General features: G+C 47.4%; 1 pseudogene; it reads left to right on the top strand.

Moving 5' to 3' along the window:
• The first annotated feature begins 7,808 nt into the window (after positions 1-7,808).
• Positions 7,809-8,704, top strand: LOC147453162 (uncharacterized; annotated as a pseudogene).
• The last annotated feature ends 4,461 nt before the right edge of the window (positions 8,705-13,165 follow it).

Genomic DNA, 13,165 nt, shown 5'->3' with positions numbered 1-13,165 from the left:
CAGCGAGTATTGAGCACAGACAAGAAACACCAAGGCGGGTGTGCAGCTGAGGGGTAGCACCTTCTGTATTGATCGATCGAGGGGGAAAAAGCAGCATTGACAGGCTATTTCTTTCTATCTATATTGCAGAGAAAGCTCAAGCCACTTGAATGCAATAGAGGATAATACCTGGCTGGGAGTCTCTTTCGCTCAAAACTTAATGGGCATACAGAGCACTGAAGCTTGCAATTGAGGATGGACACTACTACTAAGAAGTAGTAGTAGCCCCCTCGTTATTTAAGGCACAAGCTTACAATACATGAAGCGATGCTTACAAGAGGCCGCAAAACAGCGCCATGAAAGCTGAACGGAAGAGTAAATATTCATGGATACATTATATTTATACAAGCTGTAGGTGTACTGTTTGGGCACGCTCGGCTCTGGTATAATATAGCTGTACGCAAGGCAGCAACAGCTAGCTAGTACAGATACTAGCTATACGTTCTTGGGAAGTACCTCAAGGACAGTGCTCGAAAAAAAAAGAAATCCAAAAACTTGGCAAACCTACATATGTGAAAGAACAGAGGTAGATTGACAAAAGCTTAAGGTTTTTACACCAAATTACACTAATTTTTTCAAAATTTTGTAGGTTTTCTCACCTTCAAATATAAAATTTAGAGATAAATTTCAAAATTTGTGCGTGGGATTACACTAAACCTAGGTTTTTTTCGAGCACTGCTCGGAGTCGAGGAGTGAAGTGGTTGCGACACAGTTGCAAACTGCAATAAGAAGAAGAAATGAAAGCAGGGAGCTGTGGCTAGTCGAAGCTGGACGTCAATTAATGTAAAGCTAGAAATAGCGAGAGTAAAAGAGAGGTAAAAGCTTTCAGAACCAATATATTTGATTTTGGGGAGAAAAACCTGCTTAGCCTGCTAAGCTATGGCTTGAGTAACCCTTCTTTCCCTCCTTTTGGGCGGGATGGCCGCTCACGCCTTTTCAAACCAGACCTTCCTACCTCCTGCTGACGCCATCACGAATGTGCGGAATAGCAACTCTCCGCTGCCACACAGGACGTCCCAGCTCATGCAAAACGTCTCGTCGCCCTCCCTCGGACATGATTACGGCCAGGCGTAGGAGTCTCGTCTCCTGCAAAGCGAAGGAGACCTTATTTTCGCCAAAGATCTCCCTCCAGAGCTCGCAGAGAAAGTCCAAAGAGCTATTGCGGAGAGGCACTTAGTTTTCCTCAACCAACCCCCTTCCAATGGCCAGCACCTCCTGAATGGCTCACCTGTTCATCCCGTTCTCCCAGCAAACTGCCATCCGCAACCTTTTGATGGATCACCCGGAGGAAGCCAACTTCACCGCTCCCAGGTGTTTCAACAACACTCATGAGATGGAAATGCTGAGGAAGGCCCAAGGAAAACTCAACGAGGTAAACCCTTTGTCATCTTTCCAGCTTCTCAAGTGCTCAAACTTGAAAAAGATTTGGAAAACAGAGCACTTATTGGACTGTTAGCGGGCCCCAGGCCCCTAGTAGACCACCTTAAACAATGGATTAGGCAGCAATGGTGGCCTAGGTCAGTAGAGGTTGAGTCGATTCAGTGTCTCCCCAAGAATCACTTTTTGTTCGTCTTCAAAACTTCAGAGATGGCCTTCAATATCTTGAGTGCAGGCCAGTGGCTCATCAGGAATTCTCCCCTATGCCTCTTCAAATGGAATAAAGACTTCAACCCAGAGGTTTCAGCGTCCAGAAACTACCCAGTCTGGGTAGAGTTTCCAAACTTGCCCCTCCATCTTCATCACCATTTGGGCCTTACAGCTTCCAATCTAGGGAAAGTCTTAGGCGGCAGACCTAGAAATGAGTTTTACAACCCTGCCTGGCATCCTCAGGTTTTGGTGGAAATGGACATTGCAAAGCCAACAAGCCTGCCCTCCTCAATGGATATCCACATAGATGACGGTGAAAGCTTCGAACAGTCCATTGAATACAAATACCTCCCAAGGGCATGCTTCCTATGTGGTAAGGATGGGCATTTTGTGAAAAACTGCCCAAGCAAGACCTCATCCCAAAGGGGTCCCCCCCCCCGGTCGAATACCTCGAGTGACAAGCCACCTTCTACCCCAGCTCACATCCCCAAGGAGGCCTCCCCTCCCCCGGGGCAAGCCAAAGTGCAGCCTCCTAAGAAACCAGACCCAAAACAGGCTAAGAACTCCAGCAATCGCTTTGCCATCCTAGCTAGGCTCAGAGACTATGTAGATTCGGACTTGGAAGACTCTGAAGACTTCATCCCCCCTTCACAAGAGCAGGCTCCTCATTCCTCATCCCGTCTAGAGGATGAGGTAAATGCTATGGACATCCAACCCATCCTTCATTGAACAAAGAGAATGTTCCCCCAGCCTCAAGCGCTTCTCTCATCCCTGGTCAGGAACCCTCCCCCATGGAAACCTCAAAGGATAATAAAAGAAGTCATGCTAATGTTGCTCAGACTCCCACTAGGTCCTCAGGTGGGAAAAAAGACAAGAGAGTTGTAAAATGAGGCTCCTCTCTTGGAACATCAAGGGTCTCTCAGACCCTCTCAAAGCCAAGAAGGTTGCCAACTGGCTGAGAGACTAACCCCCACGAGTTTGTTGCTCTACAAGAGGTAAAAACTTCGGGTCCTGATCTGCAAAAAGCTTTCAACATTATCTCCAAAAAGCACATTTGGATTACAAATACGCACAATCACAGGTCGGGTGGCTGTGTGGTGGGGATCCCCGAGTCCAATGGTACCTTAGCTTCCTTGGCTAAGACTGGTCACAATTGGTGCTCGGTCGCTCTTCCCGCTCCGGTTAACGCAAGGCTGGTAGCCATCTATGCAGGGGGCTCTGTTGCTGATCGTACTAAAATGTGGCTGGAGCTCAAGGGGCTCCAGGGCCCCATTATTATGGCAGGAGATTTCAACATGGTTGAATCCTACCATGACAGATATCTTGGCCAAGGCATGATTCTTTAGGGAGCTGAACGAGTGGCCTGGGAGTCCCTAAGGGTGCAGTTGGGATTATGGGACGTAGGCTCGAAAGGAGTGTACACTTGGCAGAACTACTCCAAAGGGGACAAGGCCAAGAAAGCCAGACTTGACAGATGGTATGTTGACCTTAAAATAGTCAACTCATTCACTCGCGTCAAAGCCAAACCCAAGTATTCCTCCTGCCTTTTGGATCATTACCCCCTCTCTATCACGTTAGACGATAAATCTTCCAAGGTTCGAAATCAATGGTTCCACACCGACCCGGAGCTTTTCAAACTCCCAATGGTTCAAGAGGAAAGAGGAGGTGACTTTAATATGGTTCCAAGCCTTCCAAGTCAATAAGTCCCCTGCTAGAGCTTGGAGCAGGGCAGTGAACCTCACGCAGAAGTATCTTATCAAGGTTAGAAAAGAGGTTGCTCAGCTCAAGAGAAAACGCAAGGAAAAAGCCTATTGTGAGCTAGCCTCTCTCGAGTCAGGTCCCCAGTCTCCCACTTCTCAGGCTGAAATCTCTGAGATCAGAGCGCGCATTAAGATTGAAGAGGACATAGGCCTCAAACATGCCTCTCTCTTCTTCAAGCAGTGGTGGGCAGGCAAGGTGGATAGACCTTCAAAGGAGATGTTCAAGTCTAGCAGAAGGAAGAATGTGAAGGAGAAAATCCCTCTCTTCAAGTCAGATGTGGTCATTGCCACGGAGAGCCAAAATCTAGACTACGCCAGAAATCACTTCTCTAAGATGTTCTCCCCCCAGGAAGAACTTTCACTAGAGTCAGCAGATGCTCGAATCGAAGTCCTCTCTCACAGAGATAAAGTTATCTCCTCCCAAGAGGCGGAAAGGGCTGATTTCCCCCTCTCCCTAGCGGATATCTATATGGCTATTGACAGCCTGAAGCCGAACAAGACTCTGGGGCTGGATGGGCTCCCAGCTGAGTTCCTCTCCACCTTCAAGGAAATTATAGGCCCCCACTTGTTAATCGTCTGGGAAGAATCTGTTGCCCATCAAGCTCTCCCTTGCTCGATCAACACAGGCGTCAGCAGACTTCTCCACAAGAGAGGATCCAAGGATGAGATAACAAACTGGAGGCCACTTACTATGCACACTCTGGCCTATAAAGTTTACGCAAAGCCATTGCTAACAGAATTACTGTTATTCTAATGAAGTGGATCTCCAGCGAACAAAAAGGCTTTATCAAAGGAAGGAAGCTAGTGGAGGTAGTAATTTCTGTGGGAAGGTTTTGAATACGCGGCCGAATCTGGGCAGAACTTTATCTTCTTAAAGATAGATTTCGACAAAGCTTACGATTGCCTGGAATGGTCTTTTATCCTTCAGTGTCTGGAAGCCATGGGGTTTGGCCCAAGGCTTATCGCTTATGTGAAAACTCTGTTTGCTAACGCTCGAGCTAGGGTCGCCCTCAATGGCCAGCTTTCAAACGCCTTCAAGCTATCCAGGTCAGTTCGGCAAGGTTGCCCCATTGCTCCGTTGTTATTTGCAATGGCTGCGGACAGTCTCAACTGTCTAGTGAAAGACAAAATAAGGAGAGGTTTGATTAAAGGCATAGATCTCCCCAACTCAGATCGAACCCAGTGTCTCTCTCAATTTGCAGATGACACCAATGCAATCTTGGCTGATCACGAACCTTCTATAAGGGAATTTTGGGTTGCCTTGGAGATATTCTGTCTAGCTTCTGGCTCCAAAGTTAACCATTCCAAAACAGGAGGGTGTACGTAGTCTCCCCTCCCAGATTGGCTAATCGACACGGGTTGCAGACGACTTCAGGAAGGAAAGGTGTTCAGACTGCTAGGGATACCCATGGCCTTTGGAGTCTCCCTAAAAAACAGATGGGACTGGGTATGCGACCAGTTTCGGTCAAAGCTGAATAGATGGATAGGTTTCCAGCACTCTCTCGCAAGTAGATTCTTAGTAATTAACCACTTCCTCAATGCCTACGTGCTCTTTTTCTTTGGCTGTTGGAGACCCGCCAATTTGCACTTGGAAAAAATAGCTAAAACTTGCAGGAACTTTCTGTGGGCTGGTGACCCCTTTGTCACCAGAGCCTCTAAAGTCTCCTGGGAGGTATGTACACGGCCTAAAGAGCAGGGTGGTCTAGGCATCATCAACCTTAAGGTTCCAGCTGACAAGATGGCAGTGAAACTCCTCTTGCGGGCTCTTCAAACTCCTGACGAAGAATGGGCTCTTCTCCTGTTCAGGAACATCAAGAGGTTCAAATTAAGTGATCACAAGGGTTGGGCTAATCTCCCCATCCAATGTGTAGTTTTTGGTAAGTATCCGGTGACGGCATTCGGGTCCGACCTCCTTAGATCCATCTGGCAGGTCTGGAATAGATAGAGAGGGTCTTTGCGCCCAAACGAGATCTCCAAGCCCTTCTTCTCTATCCCTCCGGGTGACTCAATCTGGTGGCCTTCCTTCGAACTCCCAGCTTGCCCTACCCAGCACATCAAGAGAGCCTTGAAACTTCACAACAGAGGGCTCATCTATTGGCATCAACTCTGGGATCACACTAACCAGGACTGGCTGTCAGAACTAGACATATCTCTTCTCTTGAGAACCAAACCGTGGGAGCTTACTCTCATCAAAACTAGAAGGACAGCATTTCCTCAACATCACAAATGGACTCTCTCCACTCTCCCCTGTCTCAATCTCAATGCATACACATGGCAAGGGGGATGCAAACTGTGTAACCCTATCTGTGAACTCCCAAAGTTGAACGCCCCCCTCTACATTATTTTAAACAAGAGGTGGAAGACCTCTTTGTCTCAAGTTTTTTCCAGCATCTGGTCTACAACCATCGAACCGAAGAAATCAATACTTCTCTGGCTGATTCTGCACAAGGCCATCTGGACACGGAAAAGGATGAGTCATGCCCAACTGGGAGATGGGAGGTGTTGCAGATGTCAGCTTGTTGTGGAAGACATTTACCACCTCTTCATCAACTGTCCGGCCAACTTTTTGGTCCTCCAACCGTTAAATAGAGTCTTGGGTTTTTCCCCCTCATGGAAACAGCTATTGTTAGGAGAATATGCAGGATTTCTGTCACTTGTTTGGAATAAAGCTAGAGTCGAGTTTTTGTGGATCTCTTGGAAGCAGAGGAATTGTATGATTTTTGAAGGGCCATACCAGACACCTAGTCTGAGGTCTCTCTTTTCTGATGTTAATGTGCAGGCTAAGAGGATTGCAGAAGACCAAGTGACCCTCTACAGGACCAGGAAGGACATTCTGAAGGATGCCCATTTTCACTACAGGACTGCACTTGCTGAACATGATGCTTCCCTGAACACTATTGACAAAGTGTTGATTAGAGAGGAGTGGGAGAAACAGCAAGACACAGAAATAGCACATTTGGAATCAAGGATCCAGGAATGGGAACTACTTTTTGAGACTCATTCAGCAGGAGATTGATGTGCTCCCTACTCCTATGGAGTAGCTGTTGGTGCTTGTCTAGCTGTTAGTGGTTAAATAGATAGGTCTGATGGTAGCCAGGAGGATTTTTTCGTGTCAAACATCCCGTTTTAGCTTTATCCCATGGCTCGACAGCTTATGATGTAATTGTTTTGTCAAACATCCTGTTTATGCTTTATCCCATGGCTCGCTCGACAGCCCTGTGATGTAATTTTTTTTTTTGAGCTTTCTAATATAATCTCAGCGCGTTTCTGGTAAAAAAAAAAAAGAAAAAAAGAGAGGTAAATAAGAAGTCGCAATGATGATATACTCACCACACGGAGGATCCTCTGACTCGTATACACCCGAGTAGCCGGCAGTGCAGTACTGCCGATAAACCCGGCATTTGCCTTGGACTATAGCGATGCACAAGCAACTACCTTGCCCCAACACGGGAGTGGCCGGAATAAGCACAGCTAAGACTAGTAGAATAGCTGCCACAAATAAAGCTCTAGTAATAATTCCCCCTGCACAGCAGCTAGCGAAGCAGAAACGGCCATGGCTGCACCTGATTGTGTTATATACTAGTACTAGTAGTACTTCGTGTTGCTGTAGCCTGAAAGCTGACACGCATGGCCTCGTCTAGGCCAGGCCGAGGGAGGGGCACTGCCCTCATGGGTTGTGTGTAGAGCGACTACCTTCATAAAGAAAGCAAGGCCGTGAGTTCTTGAAGAAGGGATCAAGTGCGAGTTCAGGAGGATTCCAAGCTGAAAAGGGCCGTGAAAGCCACACTATCAAAGGAGAGCTGCCAAGAGATTCTTGAGGAAATTACACTGCTTGAACTAGGCCGCCAAGGGTCGCTATCATTGTATTGAATAATGGTTGTGTGATGCGTAATTAGCTCGTGTTTTTTTCTGAGTTCGCTATCAATCTCGTTTGCATCTCGTCTTTTGCTGTATGCCCGTGGTAGCGGTGGCTCCGGGTCTTTGGTATATATATATATATATATATATATATATATATATATATATATATAGCGAGCGAGAGAGAGAGAGAGAGAGAGAGAGAGAGAGAGAGAGAGAGATTGATTGTGGTTACAGACTGGGTGTGATTTTGTATGCGGTCGAGGCTTGCGAGGTCTTCCGGTGTGAGTGTGTTTACAGATTTGTGTGCATTGATGTGTGCGTCGATAAAGGTGATTGTGTGTAGCTGAAGTTGCTCGTAGGTGAGTCCATGGTGTGAAGGTCGGCGGATAGTGTGCGTGTGTATGTGTTTCTGTGTGGCTTGGGATGTTGGATACCTGCTGGGCTATAGAGAGGCAGTTAGCTTGTGTATCAGGTGTGTTCCCATTTCCCCCATCCCATCAGTGGTGCCTTCACTGATGATCTACTGATTGCTCCTCGGTGAATCATTAAAGCTTGAAGATGATGCATGATATTGATTTGGTGCTTGGTGGAGAAGAACTAGAGGCTACGGATTGGTTTTCCGATCTGGAGCTATACCTGTTGCAGTTGAGAATTTGTGGACATGAAGCCAAATTGAAGGCACTACCCTTGGTTCTACAAGGTGGAGCCAAAGCCTGGTTTGAAGGATTTAAGGTTGTGGATCGAGAGTCTCTCAGCGCTCGCTGAGTGAGATTCGGAAGCAGTTTGCTGAAGCTTTTTAGAAGTGGGTTTCTCCATCAGACTTGGGTGAGCAATTGAGCAAGTTAAATCAGAATGTAAATGAAGATTTTGCTTTGTTTTTGGGTAAATTTGAATCTCTTTGGGAGGGACTAGCTGCTGCTACATGTGTGCGAAATGGAGACCATTTCAAGCGAGAGCAATTTTTAGCCTGCTTGCATCCGCGAATCAAAGAGAAGGTCGAGTGCGGTGGTGCAGAGGACTATGCGCAAATAGTTTGCTTGGCAAAGGCAAAGAGCAGGAAAGCAAAGAAGAAGTTGGAGATGGGTTTGTTGAAGCCGGCAGACTATGGATATAGCTCGACAATGGAGTTGCGTCAACCCATGAAGCCAAAGGGGAGTTCAAGCGTCAAGGAGGTAGCTGCTTTGCCATTGGTAAGCCATTCTGGTCATTCGCTTCAATTTGTTCCTCTAATGTGGTGTGATGTTGTACAAGAGTCTGTTAGCTCGGCTAGCAAGGATGCGGTCCTGGTTGAAGCGTGTCTGCATGAAGAAGCAAATGAAGCTATCGGTCAGAGCTTGCAGGAAAAGTGTGACGATGTTGGCAAAGCAATGGTCGAAGCTGTGCAGGAGGAAGCTAGCCAGGGGGTTGGGCAACCTTGCCGTACTGAGTGTATTGAAGAGCGGCAATGCATTCCATAAGGTGTTGGTGATGTCGACCTACCAAAAAACAAGGTAATAGATCATGGCTTCCTCTTTTGCTTAGCAGATGATATGGTCGTAGAAGAAGTCCTTGAAGACCAGGCAAAGGTAATCGAGTAATCCGATTTGCTCTCCCATGATGTGGTTGAAGACGGAGTGTCAAAGGCTATGGCAGACAAAGGCTTGCATGATGAGTCAAGTATGGAATGTATTCCGTTTGAAGGACCTACAATAGGGGATATATGCTTGAAGCAGGTAGGTTTTGTTCTCCAAGAAGCAGCGGTAGGGAAGACAAGTTGCCAAAGGTGGGTGTTATGCTATTGATGGACATGCTTTTCAAAGCTGCTTTACAGGTAGTTTTGCATTATTTGCAAAGCTCTCGTGATGAGAAGTATGCTATGGAGAGCTCTCTAGCAAGTGAGAGACTAACGATGTATGGTGCAGATGCTTCACAGGTTGGTTTAAAGGCTTGTTTTATATATGAAGCTAGCGTATGGGTATAGGGAATTGAAAATTGATGCTATGCCAAGCTGTACGAGAGGATTGTTCTCGGGTTTACAAGTGCAGGAAAAAGGTTGATTATGCATGTACTATGGACGCATGGCTATCCTCAATGACATGTATTTGATCCCGACGGAGCTTGCATCACAGTTAGGAGAGCTTATGGCTTTCCATTTGACCCAGGCGGGTGCTACGGCAGACAATGAAGCTCTATCTATCTACTAGATTCACTCTATCTATCTACTGCTATTTATCTAGCTCCTGTACATAGTATCTATCAATTTTCTTTTTATGCACTGATATAGTATCTAAATAATGCTACGGTTAAGCATGAATACTCAACGAGGGGTTGGACAATGATGGTACAGTCCGACTGTGTTGACCCATGGAGATGCAAGAAGTCCATGCATGGTGGTTTGCAGGCAAGTGGCAGGGACATTGGGCAAGTGTTTGATGGTGCTAGGGGCCAGGTACATCCGATGAAGCATTTGCTAGGGGAAACTGCAAGGGTTTCCTACTATCACAGGCGACAGGAGAAAAGGTTGATATCACAAGCTTGTAAGCGGGACAAGGAGTGCTGGATGCAGGTACCATCAAGTTTGTGATATGGAATTTGGGGCAGGCTGTCTGCGCGACACTACTGTCCGGATGTGTATGCCAAAGGCGGCACTGTACAGGTCATTTGTGGTTCTCAAAGTTGGAAGGCAGACGATTCTATGATATGTATGTCGGATGAGGTACTTAGCAGTCCAAGGGTATCTTCAAGTTTTCCTAGTCCCAGTTTGAGGTTGCTAAAGGATGGTGGGTTTCCTTGTCAGAAAGTAATGATGTATCTAAAATGGTTGCTCAAGCTCGATGAGTTCAAGTGTTTTTGTCTACTTTGAAGTCTAAGTATGTTGTGGCTTGTCCACCGAGGGCTATTACAAAGTGGATGTGACTCACGATCTATTGCGGTTTTAATACTCTCGACGAGCGCTCAAGGTGGAGCTTGGGAGTTGAAGGGTGTGCAGGCAGCATGGTCAAAGGGAAGAAAAAACGTTTTCCGAACTTCGGCAAGTCGGGGTGGTGGGAAAGCAGCCCAAGTCAAGGTTTGTGCTAAAAAAAGAAATACAGTGAGGTGGTGGGCTGCAGCCCGTCAGGAAAAAGAAAGCCTCGCCAGTTCGAGGTTTGCATGGAAGGCTGCAGTTGACGGGGAGCTTAGAGGCAGCCATGGGCAACCACAGGAGGGGGGGAGCACTGGAAGAAAGGGATCGACAGAGAGGTGAGAGAAAAGGCCGGCCATGGGCTGCTGCAGGGGAGCGCCAAAAAGGACCTGAAGGAGAGGCGGCCTGGGGCGCATGAAGCAGTAAGGAGGGGCCGTCAGGGCTTCAGCATTAAGGGGGGCAGCTTGCATAGGGTGGCGGCCAAGGAAGACGAGGTGGAGAAGGCGCAGCCAAGGATGGCGCCATCTTTCAGCACTGAGGGGGGCCTAGAGAAAAAGCAAGAGGGTGGGGGTCGATGGCAGAGAAGAGGTGAGAGGCAGAGCAGAGTGACGGGCCACAGGGAGAGGTGGTTGGCTGCAGGCCCGCCATGTTGATGAGGAGGGTCTTGAGCACACGAGGTGGCGAGACCTGTAGAGCCGCCAGTTGAGAAAGGGAAAGCCATCAGGTGCGTGGAGGTTCTGAGAAGGCAGGACGCCGCCTTGCAGAGGTTGGCGAGCTGCAGTAGACGGGGAGAGGTTGTGGGCCAGAGGCCTTGTGCAGTGGACGAAGGAGCCAGGGGCCGGCCAATTGAAGGCGGGAGGGGCGCTGCCCTCATGGGTTGTGTGTAGAGCGACTACCTTCATAGAGAAAGCAAGGCCGTGAGTTCTTGAAGAAGGGATTAAGTGCGAGCTCAGGAGGATTCCAAGCTGAAAAGGGCCGTGAAAGCCCCACTATCAAAGGAGAGCTGCCGAGAGATTCTTGAGGAGCTTACACTGCTTGAACTAAGCCGCCAAGGGTCGCTATCATTGTATTGAATAATGGTTGTGTGATGCGTAATTAGCTCGTGTTTTTTTCCGAGTTCGCTGTCAATCTCGTTTGCATCTTGTCTTTTGTCGTATGCCCGTGGTAGCGGTGGCTCCGGGTCTTTGGTGTGTGTGCAGAGAGAGAGAGAGAGAGAGAGAGAGAGAGAGAGAGAGAGAGAGAGATTGATTGATTGTGGTTGCAGACTGAGTGTGATTTTGTATGCGGTCGAGGCTTGCGAGGTCTCCCGGTGTGAGTGTGTTTACAGACTTGTGTGCATTGATGTGTGCATCGGTTAAGGTGTTTGTGTGCAATCGAAGTTTCTCGTAGGCGAGTCCATGGTGTGAAGGTTGACGGATAGTGTGCGTGTGTACGTGTTTTTGCGTGGCTTGGGGTGTTGGATACCTGCTGGGCTATAGAGAGGCAGTTAGCTTGTATCTCGGGTGTATTCCCATTTCCCCCATCCCAGCGTACAATGGTAGTTTCCACAAGTAACGTACAATGCGAGTAGACAATGCGCTCAAACAGGCACCGAATGATGCATACCCACGGCAACTGCAAGCGACTCCATTGTCAATGTATCACTCTACTCCAGCTACCTGTACTTGTGTGAATCACATGTACCTGTACCTGTCCATGTGGCCTGTAACCTGTAATCCCGAATCTCGAAGCTTGAAGCTTGAAGCAGAAGGTACTCGAAGAAGATCCTCAGTGGGGGCGCCAAAAGAATGTGTGCGGGATGACAACTCTATAATGACTCGACACACACTCTTGGGATCACACACACACACACACACACACTATAGGGCACCACTCGGCTTACACAACCCGCGTGACCGAAACGGGCAACACACCGATGGAGTGAGAGGAGAGAGACTACCCATTTACCCACTCTACACACACACACACACACACACACACACACACACACACACCCAAAAAACTTAGCTCAAAAGAGGAGAATTTTTTATGTTTAGATACGATTAAGATTGTGCCAACACCAATGGGGCAAATAGCTCACACAATATGGGTAAAATATGCAAGATACAATCACAAATTGGAGCAGAAGCTTCTCCTCATAGGAGAAACTTACACAACGAAAATAGCAGAAAAACAGTGAGAAATTTGGCAAAATAGAAAGCACCATCGCGTATGGAATGGCCCAAAACCCTAGTCTACAATGTCAAAGTGCTCAACTCCGACCTCGGATGAGCAGTTTATGGCCAAAACAGACTCCAAAAACAGCAAAAACACAGTTGTGGTTGTTCCTCCTCTTCTCTTCACGTTTTTTCTGGTCTTCTCTAAGTTTTTTCAGTTCCCACACTTAGCTTTATTACTTGGGCACCCTTGGCTTTTTAGTTGATCTCAAACGGACCCCGAACATGCCAAAAAGTGGCCTCACAGTGCATAGTTGTTACCTTTTTGCATCATCCGCACACCTGGCACTCAGCTTTTTCCAATAATGCATCTTGCAACCACGTGAAGTGACCCCAAAATATGGTCCTCATGATGACATTTCTGCATAATTATCACAACAGAACACCCACGTTGTGTTCGTACTTATCCACGTGCAAGTATTGACCCCATTCGACCTCCTGACGCCACTAGATGCCATCTAACGCACCTGCTTACCTCATGTCGTCGGCTCGTGGATAGCTTCCTCGAGAAGTTTTACGTGCTACCAACTCCTCATTATTATAGAAAAACACACTGGTACTGGTGATAGTGAAAATCGGTGCACTATGTACACGTTGTCCTACCTGTACACATGTGAGACCCACGTAACCACCTGGCTCTGGAAAATGGGTAATCCTTTATTCGATGCACCATACATGTGTGTGTACATATGCGCAATCCCTTGCTTCAAAAACTCCTGGCAATGGCATCCTTGGCATCATCAAAACCCCAATCAGTTTCACTTCCACTATATACTTGATCCAAAAGTCCTGTATCTATAACATCATCATGGAAATTCATG

Source organism: Adiantum capillus-veneris, chromosome 8 (genome assembly GCF_014529385.1).
Source record: "Adiantum capillus-veneris isolate H3 chromosome 8, ASM1452938v2, whole genome shotgun sequence".
NCBI lineage: Eukaryota > Viridiplantae > Streptophyta > Polypodiopsida > Polypodiales > Pteridaceae > Adiantum > Adiantum capillus-veneris.
This window is presented reverse-complemented; position numbering and strand designations above follow the sequence as displayed.